Genomic DNA, 18,939 nt, shown 5'->3' on the forward strand with positions numbered 1-18,939 from the left:
ATTTTCGAAATCGGGTTTTCTTCAAAATCCGTCGAAACTCTTTTAGATGTCATTACTGAGACAGCTAAAACAGCAAAATTCATCCTAATTTAATGAAAACGAGGCGTATGAGAAAGCCGTAAGTGCAGAAAAAATGACATAGTTGTTTTCAAGACAGCCGCAGGTGCATGCGAGCCAATGAAAACAGTGCTTTCCAGTAAAGTGCCGCCCTCTTCTGCCAATTTCTAACCTGAAAATGTGTTTGTTATGCGTCCAAAACGCAACCACGAAAGCATGCAGAAGATAGCACTTACGGCTGTCTTGCCTAAAAATAACCTAGCATGAAAATGAGAAATACCCTCTTTCTGTAATGGAAATAAAATTGGTCGATTTTTAATCATCTATACGATTTCTAGGAGTCTTCCGGATGAATAGTGGCAATTTGACAAAGAACGGAGGCTTCTTTCAATAAAATGTTCCGGTCAGAAGCTTCTGAGCCCGTTTTCTCAGAACTTCATTTTTGCACTTACGGCTCTCTTCGCTATCACGGCAGGATATCCATTCTACTCCATTTTCTCATGCAGTTTTAGGTTATTGGGGTATTTACAAAGGTATTCAAGAATTCTTGAGGATAAATGCTCGTTAGCGTTTCTGTGATAAAACATTTTGTCAGGAAAAAATTGAGAATATCTACAACGGAATTTCGGCGTTTTTTTCTCGGACGGCAGTATGGCTATGTGGCTCCTTATCGGCCAATTTCCAGGGACTGTTTCACGGAGTAAAGAATAACGCACTTTGTTTTGCGTGCGCTGGATACTGACGTATCATTTTTGGTTATCGTCAGGTAGGTCCCTACTTAATTTCAGGTAAATTTCTCGGCAATGTTTACCCTACGCACTCCGATTCCCTCAATATGCATTTCTTGTCGTCATCGTATCTGACGATCCACCATGCCAAAATCAAGGATTTTTCGGACCAGAAAATAATTTTAGATGCACCCGATATTTTTAAGTTTCCAAAAAATGAGTCTTGCAAAAAAAACGCGCATGGTCACATAGCAACCAAGAGGCATCTCCCGAAGTGTTATTCAGTGCACGATTCGTCGCCCTCTGACGTAAGGGCGTATCTCAATTTCCACGTGAGCCCTACTCTTCGTATACCTCCATGCTTCCCGGGGACCATGTGGAAACGGAGGTACGCCCTTGCGTCCCACAGTGGATCGATTCAATTAGAGAGGTCGGAAATAAAATTTTTGACCAAAACTGCAAATATCCGTGTTTATTTCGTCAAATTTTAATCTACAAGGGGTGCTTTTGGAAGAAAATTTCACGAGAAAACCAATGGAACCACTTTTAGAACCGCAAGGTTCTGTATGAACGGAGTTATAAGCGTTTAAAGTTTCCAAATTTTGTCCCACCTTGTTGAGACTTGGCAACTCCTCATCGGCTGATCTTCCACAAAAACTTTGTATGCGCTTATTATAAAAGTAACCTGTTATCCAGTTCAGCTTTTAGAAAATGGTATGAAAAACTATTGATAAAATTCTCTCAATTTTATATGTTTTATAGTTGAATCATTGTATGATTTAAGTTATCGTCTCCAAAGAAAATCAACCCATCTGTCACTTCTGTAATTTATCACCTCTAACCATCAAACACGTGGGTGAATTCAAATAAGGGTCAAATTCCAGGTTCTATTTCCTCCCAAAATTTTTTTCTGAATTTTTGGGCAAACCAAACTTTATTTTGACTATCATTAGGTGTAGACTTAGGAAATATAGCTCGTCGAGCTTAATAGTTGGGCTTAAACCCGAATTTCCACCGTCAAGTGTATCACTTCCCAAAATTTGCCGTAATTTTGCCTGATTTCCTAAATTTTCATCTCAGAGGTGACATATAATACTTTTAATTAAAAATTGAACACAATTGTCATAAAAGCATCGTCGAGCACTAAATTAAAGCATAATTGAAAACATGCAACCCTTTCATATCTTGCAGAACCAAAAAAATTAAGAAAAAATTCATCCGTCATGAAAGATATCTGGAGCTTATTCTGCTTGTCTTTTAGACAGTTCCGTCTGTTTATCAAAATGCGCACTGTTTTCGTTTCACACGAGAAGAAGCTTTTATTTCTTGGATTATTGCAATACAAAATGGATCAAAAACACCGAATTTTAAAACTTCGAGTGGGTGTGTACCCGCTGAAGTGGTGATAAAGCCAGGAAAAGTTTGAGGACTTACATTAATATAACAATTACACCGGTCAACTTTTTTTTTTTTTTTTTGATTTTTGATTTTCCGAAGATTTGCCAATGGTTTCAGAGTAGATTTTTGGCGCTGATTCTGAAGAACACCTCCATTTACCTGTATCGATGCGATTTATCCTGGGAAAGTTCGGAATTTTTCCGGAGGAATCAGAATTTTCCTTAAAAATCTAGCTTTTCCAGAAGAGTCAATTTTCCGGGAGAATCTGTGCACGATGGAAAAAACACAGGAATTTTTCGATTTCGTAGCCTAAGATTCATAAGAAACCCTATTGCACCCCTATTAAAATTTCCTTTCTTTTCCTTATACCATGGTTTTCCGGTCCAGTTTCATTAAAATCAATTCATTAGTCACCGAGATAGTGTTTTAAGCCACGGCCACCATCTTAGATTTTCGAATCTCGGAAATTTGACTAAAATTCGAGTTCCCCACTCAAAAATACCCGCGGCGCATGGGTACCAAGTTTCGCGTAAATCGATTGATTAGGCTCTGAGATAGCATTTTAGGCCATGTCCGCCATCTTGGATTTTCGAATGTAAAAAAGTTGACTAAAAATTTAAGTTCCCCATTGAAAAGTACCCCCGGGTACCAAGTTTCACTTTAATCGACTGATTAGGTGCTGAGATAGCATTTTAGGCCACGTCCGCCATCTTGGATTTTCGAATTTTGAAAATTCGACTAAAAATTCGAGTTTCCCATTCAAAAATACCCCCGAGTACCAAGTTTTGCGTGAATCGATCGATTAGGCGCTGCGATAGCATTTTAGGTCATGTCCGCCATCTTGGATTTTCGACTTTTCAAAATTCGACTGAAAATTCGAGTTCCCCATTGAAAAATACCTCCGGGTACCAAGTTTCACTTAAATCGGTAGAGAAGAGCGCCTACAGGGCTTAAACAAGCAAGTCTCAGTTGTAACAGTTTTCCACTCTGTCCCACTAAACTGAGACATGGGACAGGATGGAAACATATGGGACAGGATGGAACGGGACAAGATGGAACGGGACAGGATGGAATAAGCTGTTTTTTAAGCTTATCGCTAACAGTAAAGACAATTTTGGTGTTTTTTTTCACGGAATATTTAGTAGCACGTCCTAGAGGATCGGAATAAGAGAAAATTTTCCCTAACGCACACTTCGAAAGTATTTTACGTGCTGATATTAGTGTGTGTGTGTATGCTTGACGTTCTGTTAGTTATCGTGTATAGCATTCTGTTTGGCATCATTAATGGCGTTAATCTTGCAGAAAAATTGGCGAATTTCAGAATTTTTGCCATCTACGACGTGTGAACTATTCAATCAAAACAAAAAAAGTCGTTTTTGGAAAAACCTCAACGTTTTGGCAATCATTTAGAGCTTATTACATCGTTGCCATGTCTCTCCTGACTGTTGCTGACTGTTGCTCGGGACAATGATTCCAGCGCGTGAAAAAGTTATTGATGGAGCAAAAAACAAATTGACATATTTTTTTTCTCAAATTCAAAAGCATTACCTATCATCTCCGCTAAAGTTTTCTTAAATAATCACTCTAGTCATGCTGCAACATCGATTTAAAGTCAAGAACCAGGCACGGGGGACACGCAAATTTGGGACAAATGTAGGCAATTTGCACATTCAAAGTTCTCCTAAATTTTTATTTCAGTCCAAATAAAGTGGGAAATAGCATGTAATAGTCAACAATAGTGTGGAAAATGAGAAAAAAATTTGATCTGCCCATATTTTTCAGATGATGACGATTAAAACAGCTCGGGACACCAAATTAGACGCTTATTTGAACTCACCCACGTACTTATGGACTGCTCTGCCCTCAGATATCTCCAATCACAGATCTACTCCCCTACAATCAACATAAATACAAACCCACTTACATGCGATGAACCCAATATTATTACCAAAATTCTGAAACTCTTCACCTCTCTTAATTTAAAAATCTAAATTCTCGTGTATACTCCCATTTTCAAAATTCTCTGTAAAGACGTTAACAGCCCGTGACGCTGAATGTCTCAAAATATACTAACTAATTAACTAACTAACTAACTAACTAACTAACTAACTAACTAACCAGACCTCTCCTATTGGCTCTATGCACTGTGCGTTGGATCGGACGAAGCACACGGCGTGAAATGCGGAATCCTCCGTATTTGTTCAGGTTCAGGTTGAGGTGGTTTCTTTCCGCAAGACGGGCTGCATCTCCACATTGGCATCTGGATCTGTGTGCGTAGCCGGGAGGCGTGGCGGGGCGGGGACCCAAGAAGTTAAGATCAATAAACATTACTAAAACACACGAGTGTAATTGCCGTCGGCCAGCAATCATAATCTCGTTCCATGAGCAGCTCGTAGATTCTTGGTTTATGAATTTCGTACATGCTCAAGTGCGCGCTCGTGCGAGCGAGTCCGGAACCAGCCTCGATCTAGAATCATCTTCTCGGGTTGCTATTTTAGGACCAAGCTTGGGAGTTTTGTGATACATTGAGTATGTGACCAATGAAAGTCTGTTTCGCGCTTGTGTGGAGTTTAAGTTGGTAGATTTTTAGTCGACACTTAATTCCTTTCTAAGATTTAAAGTCGTTTATGCGATACACTGAAAAAAAGTTTGGTCGAATGAACCGAAGGTCGGTGTTCCATATCATTCCAACTGATTTGGTTTGGCAAACCAGATTTTCGGTTTGTCAAACCGAACTTAAACGGTAGAATGAATTGACGAGCAAAGTTCTAGTTCGGTTACATGAACCGAAAGTTCAGTTTGGCAAACCGAATAGTTTGGATGATATGGAACATCGAAAGTTCGGTTCATGTGACCGACATTTTTTGTCATAGTTTAGGGTGGTAACGTGAGGCTAAAATAAATGTCAAAGCATCGCATACCAGGTTTGGAGATTTGAATTTTGCATTTCAAAAAAGGTAATTTCGATACCGCTATTTACAATGATTCTAATCTACCATGTTCAGGGCACAGAAATGCCGGCTTATAAAAAGTTTACAACCCGCTTTCGACGCAAAAAGAGCTGAACCGCTCGAACTAATAATTTACGACGCTAGAGAGCGATTTTCGTCAAAAACTCGAAATTTTATATTTCGAACCCTGTCGATCAAATGGTATCTGCTGAAAATGTTTTCTCCGTGAATTGAGGTCTCAGTAAACGAGAGTCTGGGACTACGGACCCTTTTTGTTGAACGGTAAAAACCAATAAAAGAGCCCTAATTGCAAAATCACAACATGAAGATACTGGAAAAAATCCTTACGTTTACAGGAATACATATCAATAACTAAACACGAAAACACATATCTTTGTCTACTTCCATGATGTAATATCTAGTCATACTTCATTTTATGAACGGGCATTTGGTGATCTCTTGAAAATTTCTGTGATTTTACCCTATGTTCGACGAAAAATCTGTGCAAATTTCAAAGAGTAGAGCAGGCCAATCCTCTTCAATAATCGAAAGTAGGAGAGGAAATTTCGAAGAACTGCAATCGAGGTAACTATCGATTGGACATTTTGAAGCATCACAATGGAGATACGTGGTTTCTACTTGGGCCATCGATATGATGGCAAATCAGACTTCATTCGATGAGATCATTAAACAGAAAATGTCCTGATTAGAGCCTTGTCTCGAGCACGGAGGGTTCGGTATTTATACCATAACCCAGAATACACGTAAAATGCCCTTTAAAATCAGACCTTATATCGTCACCTTCCGGTCAAAGTACCATAAGCGCGACGCAACGTTAAATAATTTCCGCTGTCATTTTATTTTTTTACAGAGAAATTGTTGGTTGAATCTGCTTGAAAATTTCACCGAATTTTCTTTGTGCCGCCGATAAAATTCTGTGAAATTTTCAAACAGATTCAACAAACAATTTCTCTGTAAAAAAAATAATATGGCATCGGAAATTTTTAAACGTCGAATGGCGCTTGCGATACTCTGGCCGGAAGGTTACGATATTGTGACTGCTATTATTATGACTACATTATGACTCATGACTGGCCGTGACAAATCAGTGAAAATATATAGCGGGACATTTGCTCCCTGGTGGACAGAAAGTAGACACTTTCATGCTTGGAACAAGGACCTAATCAGTGCGTTCACTCTCTAATAACCTCATTGCACTTGAATAAAACCTTTGCAAAAGGCTGAAGGATAAAAAGTGCCAGCCCGAGCCATGGAACTGATGCTAAATTGCTGATGAATGGCAAAAGGTGTGCGCAGTAGCACGCTTTGACGTTTTTCACACGCGTTGCACGAGGAACGAGCGTCAAGCATCACGATTCAAGTGAAGCGCCAAGTCCACGTTTACTTTCTCCTCCCCTCCTCCCCTCCTGCCGACTCTCTTCGTTCCCTGCGTTGTCCCGCGGGCAAAACCGCGTAAGTTTTACGAAGATTTTTTGAAATTGCGCGATTTTGCATGCTCCTCAGCATGCTTCGGTGACTCTGGTCTCAGCAACAAAGAATGAGCTATTTCTGTCCAGATAGCACGTAGCGGAGACCGCCAATAAACGATATCTCAAGAGCTTCACTCAAGTAATAAGCATGCACTTCTCACATGCATTTCTTTTGCAACATAGACCAGCGGACAGGGATCACAACTTCGTAACGTCGCGATGCATGTTCCTTTTAAGAATATCACGCAAGGAACTTTTGGAAATGTACCCTGAAAAGGAATCTCCGGTCGATTTTTATTAAAACGAAAGTTTTTCGGTTTAGGTAACCAAATTTTTCGATTACAAGGGCCAAATGTCGGTTAGCTAAACCAAAGGTGTAAGATTTCTACGACCTAAAACTTCGGTTACCTGAACCGAAAAACATTTGTGTTGAAAGAGATCCGAACTTTCTTCTCCGTGTTAAAAAAAGAGAACAAATTGAGCGTATCCTAATTTAGAAAAATATACCGAAACACGAATATTAAGTATCCGTAATACCGAGCGATATAATTGACTCGCTGCCTTTTGATCGGCCGAAATATTGAAGCACTACGATCGAGTCACGTGATTTTCGAGTTCAACCATTGGGGCTATCACTAAATTACGTAACGCTAAATTTGCGGTTTTTCGAAACCCCCACCCTCTTGTAATGCTCCGTGATACTGTACTAGACCCTCTTAAAAAATTACGTAACGCTTGCCCGGACCTCCCTCCCATTTCGATAAAAAATAATCTGAATATCACCTCACATTTACTGAACGGATTGGCGGATAAGATAAGCTAGTGAGTGTAAGAGACGGTGCTTTATGATTCCGCACATGTATCGGCCTAGACGTGAAAGTAAATATAAATACCTCCATCTGCCGTGCTCAGGAAAAACGCCGTATGAGCCTTCAGACGTTGCCAAATTTCCTTCGATGAAATACGAAATTCCTGGATAACTTGAGCATATTTTGCTCTCTATGTTTTACAGAATTTCATTCACAATTTAATCTACGATATCTGAAAATTTCAAAGGAAAATATTCATACACTGAAAAAAAATCTCGGTGTATTTACTAAAAAAAGAGTAAAATTACCAAGAATTCAGGGTTCTATTTGATCCCAGTTTTTTCTCGGTAGAGTTACCATTTATGGAATCGGTAATTTTACCGAGAAATCTCGGTAAAATTATTGACTATCTCGGTAATTTTTCTGGACCCCGGTAAAAACGCCGATATTTTTTATCGACTGTGGTAGAATTACCGAGATAAAATGGCAAAGTTACCGGGAATTGATTACCAATAAAAGTGGTATTCTTACCTGAAAAAAACAGTAAAGATACCAGTTTTTAGGTAAGCTTACCAGCCTGCCTTGGTAAAATTACCAATAATTGGTAAAAAAAAGTGAGATGGTAAAGGTACCAACGGACCTTGGTAAAAACGCCGAGAATTTTTTGCAGTGTAATTCTGAAAAAGTAACATTTTACTGATGGAGGGACTTCGGCAACTCTCGAATGCTCATGCGGCGTTTTGCTTTAGCACGGCAGTCATGTACTCCAAATACATTTCCAATAAATCAGGTTCTTTGACTCGCGTCCAAGCAGCTACCTCTGGCAGCGACGGTGGTCGCTCGTAAACTCGTGGGTACTTTGCATCGCGGCCGGGGGGTGCGACCTTGAGGAGGGGGCTACGGGCGTCGTGGCGCCGGTGTCCCCCCGCCCCCCAGCGGAGCGCCGCGGCGCACGACGAGTGCAATTGACCCGCGGCCCCCGAGTTGCAAGCAAGTTCCCAGTTCCGAGTCGCCCTGTCAATTGCTCTCCCAACTCCCATCTTTCTCCCGTCCTTGGTCCGCGCGCTTCCAGGTTGGAGCTTCCTCCTTCTCATCCTCCCCCCCCCCCCACCCCGCCCCCGCAACCCACACGATGTCGACGCCTCTTTTAATCACGCTCACTTTTACTTCGCGTCCCGGCGCCGCTTGCCGCGGTTCGCGCGATTCTTCGTAATAATATTCGTTTTGCATAAAGTGAGGTGGCTTCTATGGTAACTTGTCATACTAAGGAGATTGTAAGGAGCATCACATCAAAATTTCTAGATTTAGCCGACGCCGAATTTCTTGTAATCTCCTTCGTTGTTCTTTTGGTTCGTCGACCTGTGGTTAACAAAACCTGTTGCCCTCACTGAAAAAAAAAAAAACAAACAAAAAAAAAACAAGCAGTGAACTCCAACACAATGTGTTGATAAGGCGCGTCATTAACTCGCACATATCAACCCCTTTAGTTTTCATTTACAGAGATTTCAAAATAGGCAAACAGCATAAAAAGAGAATTCACGATCCAACACTGCGAGGTCAAAGACGCACCTTGACGAGACCGTGTATTGTGAAAGTAGAAAGCTATTCGATCGAATTTAAGTTTTTTGATCTGCCTCAAGCAAAATCTTATCAGATTCTTGAAGAAAAGTGCTACGGAATAATTTAAGCGAAGAAAGGAAAAATTCTGTCGAACTCCTAGAAGATAAAGTCGATTTAAAGGTATTTTGGGGCTAAAATACCCAAATCACCGGTAGTAAAAATCCCGTTATATTATTGAAAAGAAATTGACTCGATATAAATGCAATTGCATTAAATACGTCTTGATTTTGTTATTTTAAACGTCTTTCCATGCAAAGAAGTTCAACCATGTCGTTGCTTTATTCATTCATGAATTGAAAGTAAGCAATCTACATCCCGAAAATCTACTGATTTGCCGTAAAAAATTGCAGAAACTTGATATACCAGGTCGATGCACCCACTCGTTGAATTTACCAACCAATTTTGTGAGTGCAAATGTGTAAGAATCAATATGCTATAGTCATTTTGGGTGCATTTATTTTTCATGAAACAATAATAATTTCAATCCCGAAAAACCATCAATTTTCCGTATAAAATCGAAAAAATCAAAATATGTCAACTCCCCGACGTGAAAATTAGATTCTACGTATGTAAAATGTAAATACTTATGTATCGATATGCTGAACAGAACTATGTGTGGACAGTCAGAAGCCCGCGGCAACATTAATTCAACAGAAAAACTGTAAAAATTAGATAGGATTTTAGCCGCTTTGCCCGCCTCTCCTCGCTACTTACAACAAACCGTTCTTATACTCATCTCAAAATTTTTCTCAGAGCTTTGGGTTATTATCAGCTTCCATTTAAACTCCGGTTCGATGGCCGAATCGGCTGCCAAAAAAGCAAGCCACTGTTGAGGGGTTCTATGAGAAATTCGTGATATTATCGGCTCTCAGGAAATCACCCCATGGCTAAAATTGGTGGTATAAATGTTTAAGTGCTTAAAATAATCGTATTCAAGAAACTAAGGAATTAAACTATGGAGTCAATTTCTTTTTAATAATATAACGAATTTACTACCGGTGATTTAGCTATTATAGCCCCAGAATACTTTTAAAGCGCCTTTGCGTTCCAGAATCTCGACGGAATTTTTTTTTTTTTTTTTTTTGCTTAAACGATTCAAGAAACATTGTAGTTAAAAATATAAAGATTTTTCGATTTGGACGTATGAAAAATGTTTAACTCGTTCAGGCACACCGTGTATTGTATGGAGTACTGCTGTTATTCGACCGTTGTCTTCAGGTCAAAATTCTTACAAAGAAGCCCCTTGCAAGAGGCAAATTTTTTGTAATTTCTCCCAGTTTTTTCAGCGTTAGGTATATAAATGAATTGTTTGTCAAATTTTGAGGTCAATTATATTTAATTGTAATTTATACTTTCTTTTTTTCCCCTTCATTTTATTTTTCGTATCGAGGAGTCGAGGTTTTGTTGATTTCTTCGGATTTCGATTACTGTAAATTCTCTTCTATTCGGCCGATTTTTATGAATGAGGTCTCTTTTTATTTGTGTTTTAACGGAGAGTAAGGAAAAAATTGCTAAATACATGCGAAACAATTTTTTTTGAAAATTGGATGAATCCTAGCGTGACGGTGAAATGGTTAATGAAGCGTGAGTAATTGGGGTACGGGTATCGGCCGCGTTGGGACCCAAGGCCCATTGTTCTTCGTGACGCCGACGCAGTGATCAGGAGCGTGGGGACGAGAGGGCTTAGTGGACTCCTGTATGAGCCACGTTTAGCAAATGGTCTAATGAGTCTCGAGGCTCATCACAGATTGCACTTACCACTATCCTGGTGGCCCCGGCTATCAGAGCAAGGAGTACCAACTTTTGAAAAGGATAACAGTGTTGTGGAGATATGTCAAAGCAACGTTGTGAACAAAACGGAGTGAGTGAAATTCTCATTCAAGGAGTGCCGAACTGGTCAGCCATCCTCGAATCAGTTCGCTTGCTTCCGCTTATATATGCATATTTTAAATCAGCGCGCCCCATTCTAAGGTTTTTTTAAAAAAAACCAAGAAACGTAGACTCTTGGTATTCATTACACATAAACTAGCGAGCCCCAGAATGAGAAACAAATTTTAATCATTATTATTGACGGATTAGTAAACTTTTTACACGCTTTGGAAAATCTCAGAAGTTCGCGGTAGTCACTTTTCGGTAAGGAACTAGGGGACTCGGTTATTGTATCGAGGGGGGGGGTCGAAACGATCGCAAAGGCGGTATACTACGTATACGCGCCAAAACAAACACATTGGGTCAAGAGTCCAGACTCTTAAAAACATCGACAAGAAAAAGTACTCTTGATTCAATCAGAATCTAGCTTAAATCAAGAACCAAGCCTCTTAATTTAAGCGGATTTCGTTTTGATTCAAGCAAGATCCGATTCAATCAAGAGTATTTTTTCTTTTCAATGTTTTCAAGCACGATGGTCTATTCAAACAGACCATCGTATATGACATTATGACAAAACAACTCATTTGGTATGGTCATGTCCAGAGAATGGCAGGAGACAGGTTGCCGAAGAAGGTCCTTGACTGAGTTCCTCCTGGGAGAAGACGCAGAGGGCGCCCAATGAAAGGTTGGAGGGAAGGGATTGAAGCGGAAATGTTAAGGTGCTCAATCCCCCAAGATTTGTGGTTTGAAAGAGAGCAGTGGAGGTTAGGAGTCGTAGAGCGCGAGGGAGTGCTGTAAAGCGACTCATATGTATGTATGTATGTATGTATGTTTTCAAGAGTCTGGACTCTAGATTCAATGTGGTTTTTTTTTCCAGTGCTTGTTAACCTTGTAGTCAATGACCCAAGCCTCCTATGATAAGTAGAGTCTAAAGCTAGTTTTAGTGGTATAGCGTTGTTGAAAGCCCAGGACATTCTTTACGGTTAAACATTTTCTATTCATATGCTGATTATGTAAAATTTGCATCATTGTATCGCCATAACTAATTTTTAACTTATAATAATTGAAAACAAGGCATCCTCCACACAAGGTTACAGTTGGATTACATTTTGCAATAAGGAACCACTTTCTCTGACTCTTCCATAAAAGCACATAACTGCATAGGGAAACTAATGGCATGTATGATGTTTCTAAAATTGGCCAGAAATAGTGGTTCCTTGTTGCAAAATGTAATCCAGTTTACCCCCGTATCAATGAAATCACTGGGTTCTCTCGAAACGCGACAACTTTATGGCAGACTCCAAAACATTAAATGTTAGGGTTCCAGGTCCCTCTTCGGAAACTTTTGTAACATTGACCTATCCTCCTCTTGTTACGTAAATGTTACGTTTCGAGCTCGACTTCCGTAGTAAAAATCTATATTTAACTTAATTTTACCAAAATTTCAAGGGAAAAAGGTTGACAGTTCATGTTCAATGGAAAGGGGAAGACCTCTCAGACCCCTTGAAAATTGCTATTCCAAAGGGACGATTACCAAGGAAAAATGTGTAGATGTGTGGATCAGCGTTTTTTAAGGGGATTGTTTCCGTTGAAAGTGGACCGAATAACTCATCATCAGCGTTTGAGCAATTCTCACTATGCACTGAAAAAAAATAGTATGCTATTTCAGCACCTAGGATGTCAAAAATGTGTCCGGTGATCCCAAAATGCTGCCTTCACTGCCCTTGCAGTTAACTTTACATCCTACTAATGCAAATTCAACTGCGTGGGCAATCAAGGTAGCATCTTAGGATGACCAGACACATTTTTGACATCCTAGGTGCCAAAACAGCATACAATTTTTTTCGGTGTTCATGCTTGTCTACATATTTCATCCACCAAAACTTATTTCAATGACTAGCGTAACATTCGTCTCCTTAGATATGGATCGCAACTATTTTTGAAACACCCTGTGCGTGACTGTATCTCGCACTGTTCCAGCATATGCGATTCTATTGTCGACGCGGCTATATTTGAACGTATTTCTGCCAAACGGAGCTATGTGCATTAAGGCATGAGCCCTGAGGCCCATAAGAATCCATGCGTAAAAGGGCTCACGTCAGTCACGTCACGTCATAATGCACATAGCTCCGTTTGGCAGAAATACGTTCTTTTGAAATATCGACACACGTGCATTCACGTCGGCGGCGGGGCGGATGTTATCATGGCACACAATTTTGGGCCGCGTTTGTTTTCGCTCATCAAGTGTCAGTCTTAAATGAAATAAGGAGTGAGAGGAGGGGGGTTATAAGGGCTCGGTCTATGCATAAATAAGCAAAAACACGGCAAAGACTCGCGCAGGCGTGAGTCTTGGGGTCAGGATGTCTCCAGATCCGTGACCTTCCGCATAATTGTCGGGTCCAGACCAGCTCACAAAATTGACATAATCGTCAATGGGTTAGGCGTGATCTGCATTCAAAAGAGGGCGACAATATCTTCGTGATGAAGTTTACTTTCACGCACTTGGAAGAGATTGACAAATTTACCGAATTAATAATCCATATGTATGTAGTCTTTCCGTTCGGCTGAAATAATCGTTAGATTAATGAGCACTCGAAAAATCAGTGAAAATTTGAAAAATGGATCATCAGTGAAATTGTAATCAAACTGAAGAAAATGAACAGGAGAAAAAATGATAACAATGAATAAGTACCACACGGAGAAAAATCTATGGCTTTATGAACCAATTAGTGGTTCATATGGAACACCACTAATAGTTGTAAATGAACTAAAGATTCTCGGTCTGTGAACCATACTAAGGTATCTCGTACCATACTAAGATATGTATATCATGTGTATGTATGAGCCGCTTTTACGGCGCGCTAGGGCGCTCTGCGACGCCTATTCTCCACAGGAATCTGTCATGGTAGAGATCCTCCGGAAGCTGGCATCTCTCCATCTCTTCATGGATGCCCTCTACCCACCGTTTGGCTGGACGCCCTCTCCGTCGCCTACCTGGGGGGACCCACTCCAGATATGTATATCATCACTAAGATATATGTGCTATTGTGTTGTCTTTATTACTATTAGTGGTGTTCCATAATTTTGTTGAACCACTAATTTTGGTATAAGCCATAGCATTCTCTTAGAGAGAACCAGATTTCCCTGAACAAATTGACCGAAATCCGAATGAAACAAACTAATATAAAGATCACGCTAAAAATTGGAATACAAATGTCTGACCTATGCTTACGCCCAGTGGCTATATTTTACAAGCCGTTGTGCAATTGCTCATTGTTGATTGTGAACTCTTAGACCAACAGTGTTAGTGTGATTCCTATTGAAAGTTGTCAAGTTTCTGTTTGCTAGTTAGTTCATTATTTTGACTATTCCTCAACTTCGTCTCAGTGATCTTCAAAGTAAATATGTAGATGAATCACATTCAATCAGTTGTAGTCGGTAATTTTACGTAGAGTTCTCCATTTTCCTTACCAAACAGAACGAAAATTTGTCGAGTTCTAATGGAAAAAGGCAACTTGAGTAAAAGGATTTCGCTGAGCGTTTAAGCTCCCATCGCCACGTAACGCGGGTCCAAGGTGAAGAGCTTTGAACTTTCAGTAGAAAGTGTCAACTCGAGTGAGTGGTAAATCCAACGTAACAATGACTCATGAACCCAGGAGCTTTTGAAAGTCTTCGACCGAACGGATATTTATTTGTCAAAGTTTTTGCATCGGTGCTTTTTCTTTGTCTTCATCCTCTCGTAAGTCGGATAAGCCTCTTTGACACATGTCCGTGACTCAATTTCTGAATGTGATCATTAAGGTCGTAGAAAAACGGAAGAGACTGCGTGTATCTTAAAGATCAAAATAGAATTGCACGCCCTAGAAAGTTTGCCTCCAAATCATAAGGTGGAAAGCTGCTTTGCAAGGTTTCGCTGCGTGCAGGGAAGCCAGAACGCCTTCATTTTTTGAAATATGTAACACGCACATCCTTTAAGTAGGAATAGTTGCATGTTTTGTAGTCAACGTCGCGTCGCATGTCGCATTATTGTCGCATGTTGATCAAATCAATTTTCAGTAAAAGTGGAAAACCTTACCAAAAGCCATTTTTCGGGGAGTGATTTTTGGTTGAATTGGATTGAGAAATCGGATTTGAATTAGTCCACGGACGACTCTCTAGTGGCCCAAAGAAGAAATTGGAAATTTATTCTCAAAACTACTAATAACGGAGGAAATATCCTCAGTCTCTACATATAGAGCAAGAGTTACACTGAAAACATTTTTTCTTGAGATATTAATTTTGCTGAAAGCTTCGTCTCTTGTCGAAAAAATTCGGGTTATCTAAGCTGAGGAAATGTTTTTTTGATATCGTTTTTCAACTTAAACTTAACGATGACAAAACTACGCTTTTTAAACTCAAAACTACTGATATTCAGTTGAATTCGCATGAATTTAGCTCAAGAAAACCGAATTTGGTGCCAAGAAAGGACGGTTTAAGTCAAAATAATATCTTAAGGAAAATTTTTCTCAGTGTATGGCAGGATTCTCGCTTAAAATATGTCTGTCTGCCCCATCGCTGCCGCATGACCCAACCATACTTTCTCACCTTTAGGGCTGTGGTTCTTTAAAATCTCATTTCATGAAAGCATTGTATAATATAATCAACAATTATTTCATCGAGCACTAACATTTTTCACAGTAACATCTTGTCGTACAAATTCTCTATTTTTCAATAGAAAATTACCACCTATCACAGGGACACCAGTCCTGAATCTTTCTCTAGCATCTTTCTTAGGATCGCATGTGCGGCGCGTCACCTTGCAACTGTATATTATGTAAAATGAAGTTTCATCGATGTTAAGGATGCTGCTCACTGCATAAAACATGCCTTAAATATAAAGCCTTGGAGACTTCAATACAGGAGTAGAAAAAAAGACCCAATATTGATTTCCGTCCGCAAACCACCAGAGGTGCAAAATGAAATGTCATTTACCGTGAAATTTTTGGGGGGCTGCACACTGGAAAATACGTGCCTTAAATATCAAGCCTCGGAGACTTTAACGCAGGAGTAGGAAAAAGGGCCAATATTGGTCTCCGTCCACCACCACCGCAGAGATGCAAAATAAAATGTCACGGAATGAGATTTCATTTTACTTTAAAGCGTCTCTTTTTCCATGAAATTTCAACAAGTTTTATGAGGCTTCGAATGCAATTCTCAACAATAGCTATCTGGAAATTCAATGAGAAACTTCAAAATTTGGCTCATCATTTTTTTCTCCTCTCAAAAATTCAACATCAAAGTTTTACTGTCTCCATGCGCTTCATGGCCTACTTGGAGTCCATTGCAGAAGTTTGAGTATAATTTATGACATTTCTCCACGTAATGTCATTTCATGAAGTTTCATGAAATTTTGCATCGCTGGAAGCACTGCAACGTAACCCTAACGTAATGCCAAAACGTATTCAATACCGTGTAGCAGTGCGTTCACGGCGGTTACCCATTATATTTTTCAAAATTTAAATTTTTTGGCAAACTGAGTGCATTGCAGAAGTTTTAAAAATTCATGACATTTCACGTAATTTCATTTCATGAAGTTTCACGCAATGTCACTTCATAAAGTTTCACGAAATTTCATTCCATAAAGTCTCACGAAATTTCACTCCATAAGTCTCACGAAGTGTCATTTCTTGCTGTTTCACGAAATGTCATTTTATGAAGTCCGACAAAATGTTATTTCATAAACTTTCACGAAACGTCATTTCATATAGTTTCAAGAAACGTTATTTCATAAAGTTCCACAAAATGTCATTTCATAAAGTTTCACGAAATGTCATTTCATAAGGTTTCACGAAATGCCATTTTATAAAGTTCCATCAAATTTTGCATCTCTGAGCGCACCGCAACGTGACCTTAACGTAATACCCTAACGCATGCTACGTCGCGTGGACGTGAGCGCTCGGCGAAGAACGGGACATGCGTCTCGACCGAGCAGTGGGCGCTCACTGGCGTTTTCGTTTTCTCTGCCGATGATAACGGTCGGCGGTTCGGTCCTTTCTTCTTCATCATCCTTTACGACTGCGTCCAACCAGTTGGATCCCCCACCGCGTCATCCGACGCACCTCGCACGTCCGCGGCGTCGCGACGCCAGCCGCGGTTCTCCCTCCGCGCTCGTCACGGAGTTCCTGCCCCAACAGCGCGGCGCCGCGGACGCCCGGTCCTCTCGTTGCGTCAAGTTCATGGTCAAGATCCGCGCATGGCACCGGTCCCCGTTGCCGCCGATCCAGCGTGCTGATTATTAAAATTGATAGACGAAGCTATAGACAAAAAATACAATAGGAATATGGTGGGATCTCATTGGTGGAAGCGGGTGGTTGCAATGGACAAAGGAGGTAGGTAATAGACTAAATAACGGCAACGCACCAGGGACCTGATAGTTAGTCCATCATTTTCTCCCTTAGTTCATTGAAACCGCACCCACCTCAGCCAATAGGATCGCTCCATTGAAATTGATAGACAAAGCTATAGACAAAGAATACAATAGGGATATGGGGGATCTCATTGGTGGAAGCGGGTGGTTGCAATGGACAAAGGAGGTAAGTAATAGACTAAGTAACGGCAACGCACCAGGGACCCGATAGTTAGTCCATCATTTTCTCCCTTAGTTCATTGAAACCGCACCCACTTCAGCCAATAGGATCGCTCCATACTCCCTTCGTCTTCTTTGTCTATAGCTTTGTCTATCAATTTCAACTATCGGCCCGCAGGGTCAAATTAGCGCTTAAAAACGCGAAATGCTGGTTATTATGGGTTCCAGGCCCCATGATAGTGATACCTAAAATTTCCGTCTCAGGGCCTCTCTAAATCTGTCTTTTAGACTGCAAAGAACCTTAGAGAATCAAAGCGGATCTTCGGCTAATCCGGCCCTGGACCAAAGTATTCAGGCACTACTACTTTCATAATCAATTACCTTTTAATACATAGGAATGTCGACCAACAAGGATATGGTGGGACCCTACTGTTGGAAGCGGGTGGTTTTAAAAGACAACGGAGGTAAGCAATAGACTACCTAACGGCAACCAACAAGGAACCGGACAGTTAGTCCATCATTTTGCCCCTCAGTCTGTAAAAACCACCAGTTACAACCATTAGGATCGCTCCATACTCGGATCTATGGAAAGGAACTTGCTCACCTGCCGGAAGAAAATTTCCGAAACATTGAACTTTGCACCGAAATTATCTCGCGTACACCAAGGCGCCTGCAAAACTGGAAGGATACTTCAAGCACCACGCCGTCTCTGTAGCTCAGCACCTTCAGCAGTCTCTAGCTCTTGACTCATGAACCACGCTAAGATTCGAGATGATTACGCTATCTGGAAACGCTTCAGGCAGCGCATGTACACAACCTCGGAGGGTGCACGCAAAAATGGAGCGCATTTTGATCAAAACGCATAACGAATTTATATCATTTTCAGTATCATTCAAGGTTCTCCGCAATTTTCCGACGGCCTTTGCATTTTGCGATAGACCGATCGGTCGTTAGCTCGTGACCATATTGCACCCCTGCACAGAAGGGCATCTCATCGAGGTTAGTATGGACTTTGGCGGGTCCAGCAAATTGGCAACATCGTCTTCTCTCCATTTAAACCTATGGAAGTGTATCGATTCTTGGAGGGGCCAGGTGTTTCGAGAAGAATCGATTATTTAGCATAGCTTTAAGTAGAGGAAATCCAGTGTTACAAAATTGCTGGATCCGCCTCTGCTCGATTCGTCGAGCCAAAACGCTCGCAGAATTCGGCACCTCCAAATCCAAAAGTATGCGCATTCCTCGCCCAGTGGATGAAATTGATCATTTATCTAGGAAAAGCGGCAACCTCGCCGCAAGCTCGGAACCGGGAGAAAAAAAAACTAGATGCGCGAATAAAAAGCTCTTTCTCTCTAAGCTCTTTATCTAGACTTTTTTCTTATTCCTGGCGAGTCGTGCACGGCTCTCGCTCTTATCGGGATCCGGTATTTTTGCCTGCCTCCTCCTTTCCGGCAG

General features: G+C 40.7%; 1 protein-coding gene across 1 annotated transcript in view; it reads left to right on the top strand.

The window, feature by feature from the left end:
- Positions 1-4,597: 4,597 nt before the first annotated feature.
- LOC109044456 (basic phospholipase A2) overlaps positions 4,598-18,939 on the top strand; it is a 50,471-nt gene continuing 36,129 nt past the window's right edge. Inside the window, exon 1 of the mRNA XM_072303418.1 lies at positions 4,598-5,140. The gene's annotated coding sequence lies outside the window, so the exon portion shown is untranslated. The remainder of the gene's footprint in view (positions 5,141-18,939) is intronic.

The sequence above is a fragment of the Bemisia tabaci genome, chromosome 8 (genome assembly GCF_918797505.1).
Source record: "Bemisia tabaci chromosome 8, PGI_BMITA_v3".
In the NCBI taxonomy this organism is placed as follows: Eukaryota; Metazoa; Arthropoda; class Insecta; order Hemiptera; family Aleyrodidae; genus Bemisia; species Bemisia tabaci.